This window comes from Pan troglodytes, chromosome 8, assembly GCF_028858775.2.
Source record: "Pan troglodytes isolate AG18354 chromosome 8, NHGRI_mPanTro3-v2.0_pri, whole genome shotgun sequence".
In the NCBI taxonomy this organism is placed as follows: Eukaryota; Metazoa; Chordata; class Mammalia; order Primates; family Hominidae; genus Pan; species Pan troglodytes.
Window position 1 is genome coordinate 113,356,236 of NC_072406.2, and position 12,796 is coordinate 113,369,031.

Sequence of the window (12,796 nt, forward strand, 5' to 3'; positions counted from 1 at the left end):
AATCACCTCCCAAAGGCCACACCTCTTATTACCACCACAGTGGAGATTAGGGTTCCACATGAATTTGGAAGGGACACACTTGGATAGTAGCTGGGCCACAGGCACCTGCGATTAGACAGGCCTTGGCAGCATTTCTCAGGAGAGAACCCGGTCCATGTTCTTCAGGCCTCTGTCCCAGGGCCAGCCCTTTTTTTTGCTCCACACTGGGGTTCACGCCACCAATCCGGCTTCTTTTTTTTTTTTTTTTTTTGAGACAGGGTCTGACTCTGTCGCCCAGGCTTGAGTGTAGTGGCGCAATCTCAGCTCACTGCAGCCTCTGCCTCTCGGGTTCAAGCAATTCTCCAGCCTTACCCTCCCAAGTAGCTGGCCTGCACCACCATGCTAGGCTAATTTTTGCTTTTTTTTTTTTCTTTTTTTGAGACAGAGTCTCACTCTGTTGCCCAGGCTGGAGTGCAATGGCAAGATCTCGGCTCACTGCAACCTCTACCTCCCGGGTTCAAGCGATTCTCCTGCCTCAGCCTCCTGAGTAGCTGGGATTACAGGCGTGCACCACCACCACCCCAGCTAATTTTTGTATTTTTAGTAGAGACGGGGTTTCAGTATGTTGGCCAGGCTGGTCTTGAACTCCTGGCCTCAAGTTATCCACCCGCCTCGGCCTCCCAAAGTGTTGGGATTATAGGCATGAGCCACCACGCCTGGCCCCTGCTTGTATATTTATGTGATTTACGTGGGTAGACATAGCAGTTTTTGTCACTAATGCCACACCAGCCCTACCCCTAGGCATGGCCTAGTCCCTAAGAAGGAGGGCCCCGTGGCCCTGCATTTTGAGAGAGGTGTACACGGGGGGACATAGAGATGAAAAGGGTTGGTTTGGGGTGGGGGAACATTTGGCAGGGAGGTTTGCAGAAGCAGAGAGAAATGACCTAAGAAGCATGAAGGGGACAGGAAAGTGAGAATGTTGGGGGCTGAACAGGTTTGGGGCAGAGCAGGAGGCAAATGGCTCAGCACAGAGGCCTGACGATGCCCTCGGTGGGCGGATGGGAGGAGGCTAGAGTTCACCAGAGCCCCAGGTGGCCATCAACACAGCTAGACCCACTCCTAACTCCTAAAATCTGGGGTGGTTCCTGAGGCTCACTCATGCTGGTGCTCTAGGAACAGAGGCGGGAACCTGCTCAGCTAGGGAAATGAGCTCAGAGGGTTTACTGGAGTGATGCTCTGTCCCAGTGTGGCCAGACAGACCACAGGGCAGTTGACAGAAGAGACTCAAGATGGTAGTTGTCCCTGTGTGAACTGTTTCCCCCCTAAATGACAGAGGAGGGCGAAGTGCTCTTCCAGGCCCCCTGTTCAGACTGTGCTAATGGGACTCTGGTTATTGGGGCAAAATCCGAGGGCTGCACTCACCCGGCCGCTGTGCTGACCCAGTGGCGGCACTCAACCGGTGGCTGCACTGGCCTCTACTTTCCCAGCAAACGCTTGGGCAGACACAGTGTCCTGGGGGTGCCTGTCAGACCCTAGAGGCCCCTTCCCCACCCACAGAGGCTCTAAACTTTCACCCTCCCTTCCTGCCCCTACCCCCATCCTTTCAGAGTCTGAAAAGGCAGACAGCTTGCTGTTTGCTCTGGAATCTGACCTTCTGAGCAGGCAGTACCCTGCCTCTGGCCTCTGCCCTCTCTCCTAGGGCCCTCAGTGCTGCTTCCCTGGGGGTTCCCAGCCTGTGCAGAGACCAACCCCTCCGAGGCAGAAGATATTTGCTCTGCTCCTAGCTTTGGGAAACCACACGTTTCATCTCCCAGAAGGGGGATCAAGACAGGGCCCTAGGCTCCTAGGGGATGGGGGAGGGGCGGGCCTGCTCTCTTCTGTCACCATCCCCCCCCAATTTTCAAAGCAGTTTGGCTCCATATATGACTGGAACCAATTGCAGGCAATGTCCCTGTCAGGGCATAGCTGTGCTCATCCATTACCTGCTGGAATCTCGCCCACTGCCCTCTCAGGGGGACCAGCTCAGGAATTCAGTTGACCCTTGACAAGTTGGAAAGGCCAAGGGTATCTTTTCCTTCCTCTCTTCTCAGTAATGACTTGATCAGACTGCAGGCTCCTTAAGGATAAGAGTCGAGTCTTATTCATCTTTGGGTCACCAAGCTCCAGTGCTCAGCACACAGTAGTCACTAAATTAAAAATGGAACAAATGAATGAAAGGAAGAGGGGGAAAGGGAGGACTGTATCCCTTTTCTCTGGTGATGGAAGTGGGGAGAGGTTGTGCTTATTAACTGGTATGTCTATGGCCATTATGTCTTCTGGTGGTGGCAAGGGGAAGCTACTAGTTTCCCTCCCACCTGGCCACCTCCCAGGGTCACTCCATCATCCGTTTGCCCAGCATTGGAGGTGAGGTAGGGGGTAACTACTGAGCATTTGGGCTGTCCTCAAAGTGTAAGCAGCCTTGTGCACATGCCAGGGAGCCTCCAATCCGATTTTTTCTGTAGATAGTCTCTGCCTTGGGCAGAGCCTTGTGCCAGGCATTGAGAAGGAATCTGGTCTCAAAACATCAAACAAGAATCCAGTTCCCTTCTTCCTACTTCACCCCTCCATGCCATAGCACTCTGGTAAAATTTATTCAGATCTGGGGATTGGAGAGCAATTCCTTTTGGATTACATGATCAGGTCAAGAGATGCGCTTTGGGATCTGAACTCAATCCAGATGCATATACTGGGTCCTTTCTCTCCCCATGCAGGGACTCAAACCATGTGTAACTGGAGGAGTTGACTGCTTGCAGAAAACATAGGTGCCTATGCATCCCTGAGAGGGCAAGAGAGTGACTGGAGGGGCTTTGGCCAGAGTCCAGGGGTGGGGAGAGGTGACAGTTCCTGCTGCCTCTAACATGGTCACTACCATCGCTAACCCTGGAGGAGGTCCCTCTCCCCAAATGCTTCAGAGCCCAAGATCTCACTGTCCGTGGAAGAGATGTGGGATATCCAGGTCTCTCTCTATAGCACACCTTCCACAAAAGAGCAACGTATCTCCATTCTTTCTGGGGATAACCTTTCTGGAAAATACATGAGCCAGAACAAGACCATTGTGAGCTCCACTGGACAAGCCAGCAGGGGAGCAGAGCTTATCTCCTGCCCCTAACCTCTTCTCCTTCCTGTGGCACTTTCCATGCATCAGGATTTTTTTTTCCTTTACTCTCTTTCTCTCTCTTTTTTTTTTTTTTTATTTGAGATGGAGTCTCATTCTGTTGCCCAGGCTGGAGTACAGTAGCATGATCTCGACTCACCACAACTTCCGCCTCTCAGGTTCAAGCGATTCTCTTGCCTCAGCCTCCCGAGTAGCTGGGACTACAGGCACGTGCCACCATGCCTGGCTAACTTTTGTATTTTTTGCAGAGACAGGGTTTCACTATGTTGGCCAGGCTGGTCTCGAACTCCCGACCTCGTGATCCGCCCACCTCGGCCTCCCAAAGTGCTGGGATTACAGGCATGAGCCACCGCACCTGGCCTTCTTTCTTTTTTATTATTCACCACTATACTAACAAGGACAGGTTTTCTATATTGGTAAGTCCTGCCAGGAAATACCGTTTCCTTGCTTCCTTTGGGCTTCAGGGACCAACCTGCCTTCAGGGATCAACTAGACAAACCCAGCCTGTTTGTGCTCAGCAAAAATCCAAGAAAAGCTGTTGGCAGGATATTAGTCCCCCTGAGAGGGCAAGGCACTGCTGAGCTCCCCAGGCCCAGCCAGGCAGGCATCTATAACTGACGGCAGAATGCCTACAGCTAAGTGGCCACAAGTTAGTTATCAACTAAGGGCCCCAAAGCCAGAGCATCCAAGCAGGCAGAAAGACAGTGCAGATTTCAATGGACTGTGGTCAGGATAGGCAAGGAGTCCAGAATCTAAAAGGTTAAACAGCAATGCAAACTTGAGCCTGAGGCAAGAATGATTGAGTGAGGGGGCTGCCAGGGGACAAGCGGTTCAAGAGCTTATTTTGACCAGATGGAAATTTTGGGTATACTCTGAGACTTCTAGACAGGAAAAAGGGATCTGGGGGTGTCCTTACAATACTGAGCTGGTGGAGATGCTGCAGGGCCTAATTTCATTATTATGGTGATGGTGGAAGCTGTTGTTGTAGTGAGATTGATAGTGACAGAGATTGTAGTAATTATGGTAATAGCAGGAATGGGGTGATGAGTGGTCATAGTGTTGCCATGGTTAATGGTTGTTGCCAAGGGGATAAAAGGAGTAAGGATGATAACTATTGTTATGGGGAAGGACATGGTGATATTGAAGCTAGAGTAACAGAAACAATCATTTTAGGGGTGACGGCAGTATCAGTGAATGATAGTGACAATAATTATGGTCACAAGTGAAGAGGTGATTGTGATGGTTGTGGAGAAGTTGACTTGTTATCCAGATGAGGGAGTGATAAGGTGATAAATATTACATTGGTAAATATGGACTCTTCATGTGGTATCATTGTTCTTTCTTTAAGCCACATAATATATGAGATAAGCCTGATCCTTTAGAGGAGCTCAGGAGGCATATGTCATGGCCCTGGGTCTCCCTGAACATAACACCTCTGTGATCAGACCTGTACTGTTTTTCCTGGTCCACTCCATTCTGACTGAAGCCAAAGTGGAGATTGGAGGGTAACCCATACCCTAGCTTTTCCTTTTGTTTCTCCATCTTCCTAGGGGCCTACTTGCTTCCTAAGATAGTCCTTCTCCAGGGTCCAATATAGTAAACTAAGGCATAGTTGTTCCTCGTGGGCTGAAGCCAGAGCACTCTGGGTATGCCAAGCATCTGGCTGGAAAAGGAATAATGCTGCCAAAAGGCCCTTGCAGCAGTAGGAACAGTGGTTACTGTAACTATTATTCTTAACTCACGGCTGGTCCTCAATCTCTAATTGGTTTCAACCTCTGGCAATTCCCTTAATCTGCGCTGGCTACTAGCCAAATGTGGCTATTGCGCATTTGAAATGCAGCTAGTCCAATTCAGATGTGAGTGTAAGATATACATTGGATTTTGAAGACTTAGCATGAAAAAAAGAATGTAAACTCTTTATCTCTCTTTTTTCTTTCTGTTTGTTTTTGTGGTTTTTTTTTTTGAGACAGGGTCTTCCTCTATCGCCCAGGCTGGGGCGCAGTGGTGCAATTGTAACTCATTGCAGCCTCAAACTCCTGGGCTCAAGTGATCCTCCCACCACAGCCTCCTGAGTAGCTGGGATTATAGGCACGTACCACCACGCCCAGCTAATTTTTAAAATTTTTGTAGAAACGGGGTCTTGCTATGTTGCCCAGGCTGGTTTCAAAATCCTGGGTTCAAGTGGTCCTCCCACCTTGGCCTCTCAAAGTGCTGAGATTACAGCTGTGAGCCATTGAGCCTGGACCTCTTTATCTCTTTAATATAAATTTTTATATTGTTCACATGCTGAAGTAATATTTTGAAAATATGGAGTTAAATGTAATATAAATTAATTTCACCTGTTTCTTTTTATTTTTTTTAAATGTGTCTACTAGAAGTTTTTTTTTTTGTTTTTGAGACAAGTTCTTGCTCTGTCGCCCAGGCTGGAATGCAGTGGTGCTATCTACTAGATGATTTTAAATACATATGTGGTTCACATTATATCGGATGGTGCTGCCTTAGCTCATTTGCTTTTCATTTGCTCAGAGAAACAAAAGGAAAGAAATAAAGCAAATTCCAAAATTATAGTAAGTTAAGCACCTAATAAGTTTGTTTCTCTTTACCATAAAATCTAAGCAGAAGTGCTGCAGGGCAGATGTGGCAGCTCCATTCCAATGTCAGGGCTCCAGGGTCTCTCTTTACTATGCTTTCACCATTCTCAACACATGGCTTCCATCTTGAGGTCTAAGATGACTGCTCTAGTTTCTATAACCATTTACACTCAGTGAAAAGGGGAGAAAAGGGTGTCAACTCCTTCATATGGGCACAGTCCAGAAGCACACATTACTTCTGCTTGCATCTCATTGGCTGGAATCTGGTTACCCAACCACACCTAGCTGCAAGGGAGTCTGGGAAATGTAGTCCTAAACCAGGTGGCCATGCTCCAGCTAACACTTGGGGATTATTATTAAAAGAAGAAAGGGAGAATGGCTGCTGGGGGACAGGAGGGCTATTACCCAAGGCTCATACCTACTACAGGTCTGAGGAGTGGCTGCCATCACTGGCAGCAGGAGGATGGAGCAGATAATCTCCAAGAAAAAGCCTGTTCTGTTTAAAGAGATTTATTTATTTATTTATTTATTTATTTATTTATTTACAAGACATAGTCTTGCTCTGTCGCCCAGATTGGAGTGTGGTGGTGCAAGCTCAGCTCACTGCAACCTCTGCCTCCTGGATTCAAACTATTCTCCCTGCCTTGGCCTCCCGAGTAACTGGGATTACAGGCACCTGCCTCCATGCCTGGCTAATTTTTGTATTTTTAGTAGAGATGGCCTGGGCTGGCACCATGGCTCACACCTGTAATCCCAGCAATTTGGGAGGCCAAGGCGGGTGGATCACCTGAGGTCAGGGGTTGAAGACCAGCCTGGGCAACATGGAGAAACCCTATCTCTACTAAAAATACAAAAATTAGTCGGGTGTGGTGGTGGCTTGAGCCCGTAGTCCCAGCTAGTGGGAGGCTAAAGCAGGAGAATCGCTTGAATCTGGGAGGCGGATGTGTCAGTGAGCCAAAATCAGACTGCTGCACTCCAGCCTGGGCAACAGAGTGAGACTCTCTCAAAAAAAGTAAATAAATAGGCCAGGTGCGGTGGCTCACACCTGTAATCCCAGCACTTTGGGAGGCCTAGGCAGGTGGATCACTTGAGGTCAGGAGTTGGAGACCAGCCTGGCCAACATAGTGAAACCCTGTCTCTGCTAAAAATACAAAAATTAGCTGGGCGTGGTGGTGCACATTTGTAATCACAGCTACTCGGGAGGCTGAGGCAGGAGAATCACTTGAACTGGGGTGGAGGAGGTTGCAGTGAGCCAAGATTGTGCCACTGCACTCCAGCCTGGGTGACAGAGCAAGACTCCATCTCAGAATAAATAAATAAATAAATAAATAGGCCAGGCACAGTGGCTCACACCTGTAATCCCAGCACTTTGGGAGGCTGAGGAGGGCAGATCACCTGAGGCCAGGCGTTCGAGACCAGCCTGGCCAACATGGTGAAACCCCATCTCTACTAAAAATACAAAAATTAGCCAAGCATGGAGGTGCGCACCTGTAATCCCAGCTACGTGTAAGGCTGAGGCAGGAGAATCACTTGAACTCGGGAGGCGGAGGTTGCAGTGACCCGACATCGTGCCATTGCACTCCAGCCTAGGCAACAGAGTGAAACTTCATCTCAAAAAAAAAAATAATAAAATAAAATAAAAATAAATGAATAGTGAGCTGAGATCGCGCCACTGCACTCCAGCCTGGGCAACAGAGCGAGATTCCATCTCAAAAAATAAATAAATAAATAAATAAATAAATAAAGACAGCCCAAGTCCCAGCATATTTTCAGATGTTCCTTGATCAGCATGATTTTAAGAGAGGGAAGAAAGGAGACAGTTTGACAAGAAAATGAAAGAGGGAGAATGAGGACGGTGCATAGCTGGGGACTATTGTTTGAGTTGTAAGCTCTCTTGCTGGGACAACGCCTGTGATTCCAGTACTTCGGACATTTATACTCAAGGTCTTCATAGGTCATGTGATATAGAAACAATGGCTCCAACCATTTGTTAAGTAGGTTCTGTTTATTAAACTCCTGCTTGCCTACCTTCTTCCTTCCACTTTTGACCTTCCCCACCTCTCTATCAGGTGCCCAGGACAGGCACAGAAGTGAACCCAGGAGACCTACAAGACCTGTACTTAAGAGAGTAGTGTGACTTGGGAGTCAGAAAACAGCCAAAGACAACTATCCACACAGCCACAGTGGGCAAAGGCTGGGACAGACACACTGGGCATAGCTCTGACTTTCTCTTTGACCCAGATCTCAACAAAAAAATACTCAAGTAAAGTTGATCTCCATGAAGACAGGACCTAGCTCTATCGTGTCCACCAATGTATTCCTGTTGCCTGGCACAGAACAAGCGTTTGGTAAGAGTTTGCTGAACAGATGAATGAAGAGGAGTGGGCTTTCTCTGAAGTCAGGTTCGAGGTTGAGCTGTGAGGAGAGATTATGTGGGTTTTGAGGTTGGGGCTCCACCACGCCCTCCCACCTACCCCTCCTTTTCCATGGCCCGCATCTGAACCTTCAATCCCATCCTCCCAGGCTCTTTCTCTCCATGACTGCTGGTCTCTCAAGCTCGGGATAGGCTGCTCTAGGGAAACTGGAGGTAGTAGGCAGAAAGGTGAGGCAAGTGTGGGCATTTCCTCGGAGGCCGGCCCTCCCTCCGAACCCACTGCCCTGGCAGACTCACCTTTGCTCTTGGACTGAGACAAGGCTTCCCTGACTGCCGCCTCCTCCACGCTGCTCCTTCTCTCTCAGCAAGGGTCAGATAAGGAGACCGCAATCCGCCCTAGGAGAAAGCCTGGCCGATAGAGGGGCCCAAACCCCGGACGTCCCCCCTCCTCCCATATATCTTGGTGTCAAACACATTTTATTTCCTCACGTCTGGGGACCCTGGAGCTTCCCCTCCAGGATTACTTCCTCCTCCGGTTTGTTTTCCAGCTGGAGATTCTAGGAGCCCCACGGCAGGGGGCGGCTCCTCTGCTTGTGGCCCAAAGGCTTCAAAGGGCCCAGAGTGGAATGCCGCGGCCAGAGGCTGCTGGCCTGGGAGGAGGGGTGGAGGCATCGCAAGCCCAAGGTACGGGGGCTCTGGCTGGGTCCCCCACTCATTTTCAAGCTGCCCCCCCATTGGCTGAAGGGCTGTATCTATGGGCAGAAGGTGACTTCAAAGGTCAGCAATGGGGGACTCCCTACCACCCCCTCCCCTGGGGCTCAGAGGGGGCCAGGAAGTGCCCCCCCCATCATGATGGATTAGGTGCCTAAGAGCCATGGCGAGCTTAAGGACGGGAGACCTTCTCTTTTTTCATGGGGTTCAGATTTCACGATTTGTGGGGGGGGTTAAATAATTAGTAATTTGTGATTAAGCCTTTTCATGGATATTTTGTTTCTTTGTTCTGTGATGTCGCCTGGAGCCATTTAAAAAATGACTTAATGACAAAGAAAAAATAATTGCTCTTTGTAACTAATGACTGTGTCAGAACTTGGAAATCACCAAAGCCTCGGAAAGTAGAAACCGAGTAGGGGGTGGGGGTTCCACTCTCCAAGGAATCAGATCAGCAGTCGTAAAGTGGCCCGGGATCTGCTTGCACCTGGATGGCCCCCTTCCCTTTCCTGGAGCCTGGAGCCAGCAGCCAGCTCCTGCAGGCTCAGCCTGGGGGCTTCAGGCCTAGGGTGCTTTAGGTACCTTTGCCCCTGGGCTGAGAGGAATGGTCAGAATGCCCTAGGCCAGCCTAGACTGCACCAGCTCAGCCTCACCTTGGAGATGCTCCTTCCTTCATAAAATCCCCCTGTAAGGAGACTTCTCCCCCTCTGGTGGAGGAGCAAGGGGTAGTTCTGTCCTCACTTCTCCACTCCTGCAGCTTCCTATAGAGCTCCGGAGTTGCCCTGGGATTCTGGATTCTTCTGGGTCTTTACTTTTTTTTTTTTTTTTTAGTACTTAATTGTCAAATAAAGATTGAGCATATTCACAGGGTACAATGTGAGGATATGATACACTCACCTGAATCTTTATGGCTCCTGTGTCCCTACCTAGACTGAGCTCTCCCTGGGGGACAGAAAAAATGCCCTCTCCCTCCTGATGCTTCAGCCCCTCCTCCCCTCATGTACGCTAACCTACCTTGGGCTGGGGCCCTGCAGAGCTCTGGGCCACTTGAGGCAGGGATCTGGCAGGGCCCAAGCCCCAAGGACTCAGGGCAGCCCACCGCCTCCTGTCACCCCCAGCCGCCTCCCGCAGCCTCTGGGGACTGGGCCGGGAGATGGGGAATTGCTCACACAGCAGATTCCACTCCTGTTCCCTTCCCAGGCCCTCGCTCCGATCTCTCCCAGGGGGAAATGCTGGGGGGAGAAAACCGTTAACTTGTGCCTTCTATTTGGTTTTCCTCTGGTTATTGTTTAAAATGCAGAGATTATGAGGTCAAACTCTCCCAGCCAATATTTTTCTAATGAAAAATGTAGTAAGGCACGACTGAGTAATCTAATCTATAAGTTAAGCGTTCCACACAGCAGCGATTTTCACCGACAGAACTTCAATAAATCTTGTTTTGAGAAAAATGATATGAGGCTGATGTTCTATTTTTGTCAATTTGAATGGACTCCCCTGCCCCCCCAGTCCCCAGAAACACTGCACTGCACCCAGCCAATCTCCTTCTTCCCTCCCCCAGAGCAGGCTGGATGAAAGTGGGGGACAAGAATGATAGGGTGGGAGGCCTGAGTTCTGACCCAGCTTGGCTCAGAGGGTCTGGGGCCACAGGCCTCTGCTTCAGCCCACCTGGTCTCTGGGGCTCTCCTCCTGGTGAGGGGCTTGGCAAAGGGATTGGGGGTCTTGAAGGAAAAGGCAGCCAGTGGTCTAGGAGAATGGTGTCGACTTTCCTAGCCGTGGGGTCAGGACTGCCCAGGCAAGCCTGTTTCCCCGAGCTGTCCCAAGACTGAGCAAAGAACAAACAGCAGGCCTCGAACCTTCCCTTGACCCCCAACAAGCCATTGATAGATCTGGCAAGAAAGGCCTCACCTCAGGAAGAACTGGTTAAATCCATCTTCAAAGCTGCTGTTCCCCTTCGCCTGACTCGAACGTGGGAGACAGGCCAGAATGTAGTAGTAAACTCACTCCTAACAAAGGATGTGTGTGTGTATATGTGTGTGTGCGCGCGCGTGCATGTAAGTGTGTACATGTGTGTGCATATGTGTGTGCATGTGTGTGTGCATGTATGTGTACCCATGTACACCCGTGTGCAGGGTTCTGGGAAGGAAGCAAGGCTCTCTCGATGAATGTGCAGACCTAAGGCTGTCATGGAGGGTGGCTGCCAAGATTAAAATCAAGAAAGAGATTTCTAGCCCAGGGAATATGTGGGAGGCCAGGAGAAAGAATATGGAGCTGTTTCAAGAAACTGGAGAAGCTGTAAGGGCAGCCAGAAAGGATTATGTCACCTCATCAGAGAGAAATCAATTAGGAGAGGCTTCACAACGAGAGCTCCTCCTCCCTCCTCCCAGCCACGATCCACCAAGGGGAACGGATTAAGACAGAGATGTCTGGAGATAGAAAGGTTTTTCTGGGTGGAGATTTCAGCAGCATTTAGATTTGGAAGAGCCAGAGACTGTCTCACTCTGAAATCTGCAGGTATGGAAACCACAGAGAGAGGTAACTTGACCTCTCAGTGTCCAGGAGAGCTGAGTATAGAGGCAGGAGGGCTGGGGTTGGGGTCTGAGGATCAGGGGATCCACGTTTTGGCATTACCAACAGTCTGACTTCAGACCTCAGTTTCTCAGCTATAAAATAAGGAACATAAGACCAGTTCTACTTACCTGAGAGCAAGGTTAGCAGATCAAGTCAGAAGATACATGTGAACACGCGGTTTAAAATACTGCACAAGGCTGGGCACGGTGACTCACGCTTGTAATCCCAGCACTTTGGGAGGCTGAGGCTGGCAGATCACCTGAGGTCAGGAGTTCAAGATCAGCCTGGCCAATATGGCAAAACCCCTTCTCTACTGAAAATACAAAAATTAGCTGGGCATGGTGGCGGGCGCCTATAATCCCAGCTACTTGGGAGGCTGAGGCAGGAGAATCACTTGAACCCGGGAGGTGGAGGTTGGCAATGAGCTGAGATCATGCCACTGCACTCCAGCCTGGATGACAGAGTGAGACCCTGTCTCAAAAACTAATAATAATAAAATAAAGTACTGCACAAGATGAGCTATGGATAAAATTATTACTGAATTGGGTGAAGGAAGGAGCTCTGGGAACAACTCTCAAAGCCCCATTATTTCTCTGGGTCAGGTTAAACTGGACGACAAGGATGGGCGACTGTCACTGGCCTGCCTCTGGAGTCTGAGCTTAGAGATTCCTCATGGAATAAGAAAGGAATTTGCACATTTCTCTCAGCTGCCAGATGTGCAAAGGATCCACAAGGTGGAGATGACTCCAGGAAAGGCTTTGGGCTGGTGGACATGCACAGTAAGGACAGGGGCCTGGGGGCTGGGAAGGGGGCTTGGGAGGGGAGGAGCTTTTGAGGGGGAAGGGAAGGGCCCCTTGTCTCTGCTTAACCAAGTCAAGGCACCAAAGCTGTGCCCCCTTTCTTTCCAGGTCTTACCAATTCTCCCTCCCCATCCCACCCTGTGTCATTGCAGGGGCCATTCTAAGGCTCCCAGCAGCTCCCCAGAAGGGGAGGGGTGAGAGTTTTTCTTTAACCTCAAACATCAAACATTAGCCCTAAGTCCCCTTTTGTCTTCTGACCCCTACCCACCATTTCCTTCCATTTAACTGTTCCCACCAACAGTTCCCAGGAAAGTCAGCTCAAGCCCAGGGCTGCCAGAGCCAAGGGGAAGTGGGGAGGTAGTGGGGAATGGCTGAGGCTGCTCAAAGTGGCCTGGAGCTACTGGGCAGCCTCAGAAACCCTGGAGACCCAATTCCCAAGGAAAATGGGAGGTGAAAGGAGACAGGGTAATATTTCTTGCATGACTAGGGTGGGAAGATGAACCCAAAGCAAAGAATCTCTCCAATTTCTCTGTGCCTGGGTATGGGGAGTGGGTGCAGCAGGCTCTAGTCAGAGCTAAAAGGTCTGCCCCCACCATGAGTTTGAGAGTCCCTGTGGCCTGGC

General features: G+C 49.9%; 1 long non-coding RNA gene across 1 annotated transcript; it reads right to left on the bottom strand.

Annotated features, from left to right (window-relative positions):
* Nucleotides 1-417: 417 nt before the first annotated feature.
* Nucleotides 418-11,089, bottom strand: LOC104008281 (uncharacterized). Its single transcript, XR_682809.5, has 3 exons — nucleotides 10,712-11,089; nucleotides 8,396-8,494; nucleotides 418-2,165 (listed from the first exon to the last, which is right to left on the bottom strand). It is a non-coding gene; the product is annotated as an uncharacterized LOC104008281 (long non-coding RNA).
* Nucleotides 11,090-12,796: the final 1,707 nt, after the last annotated feature.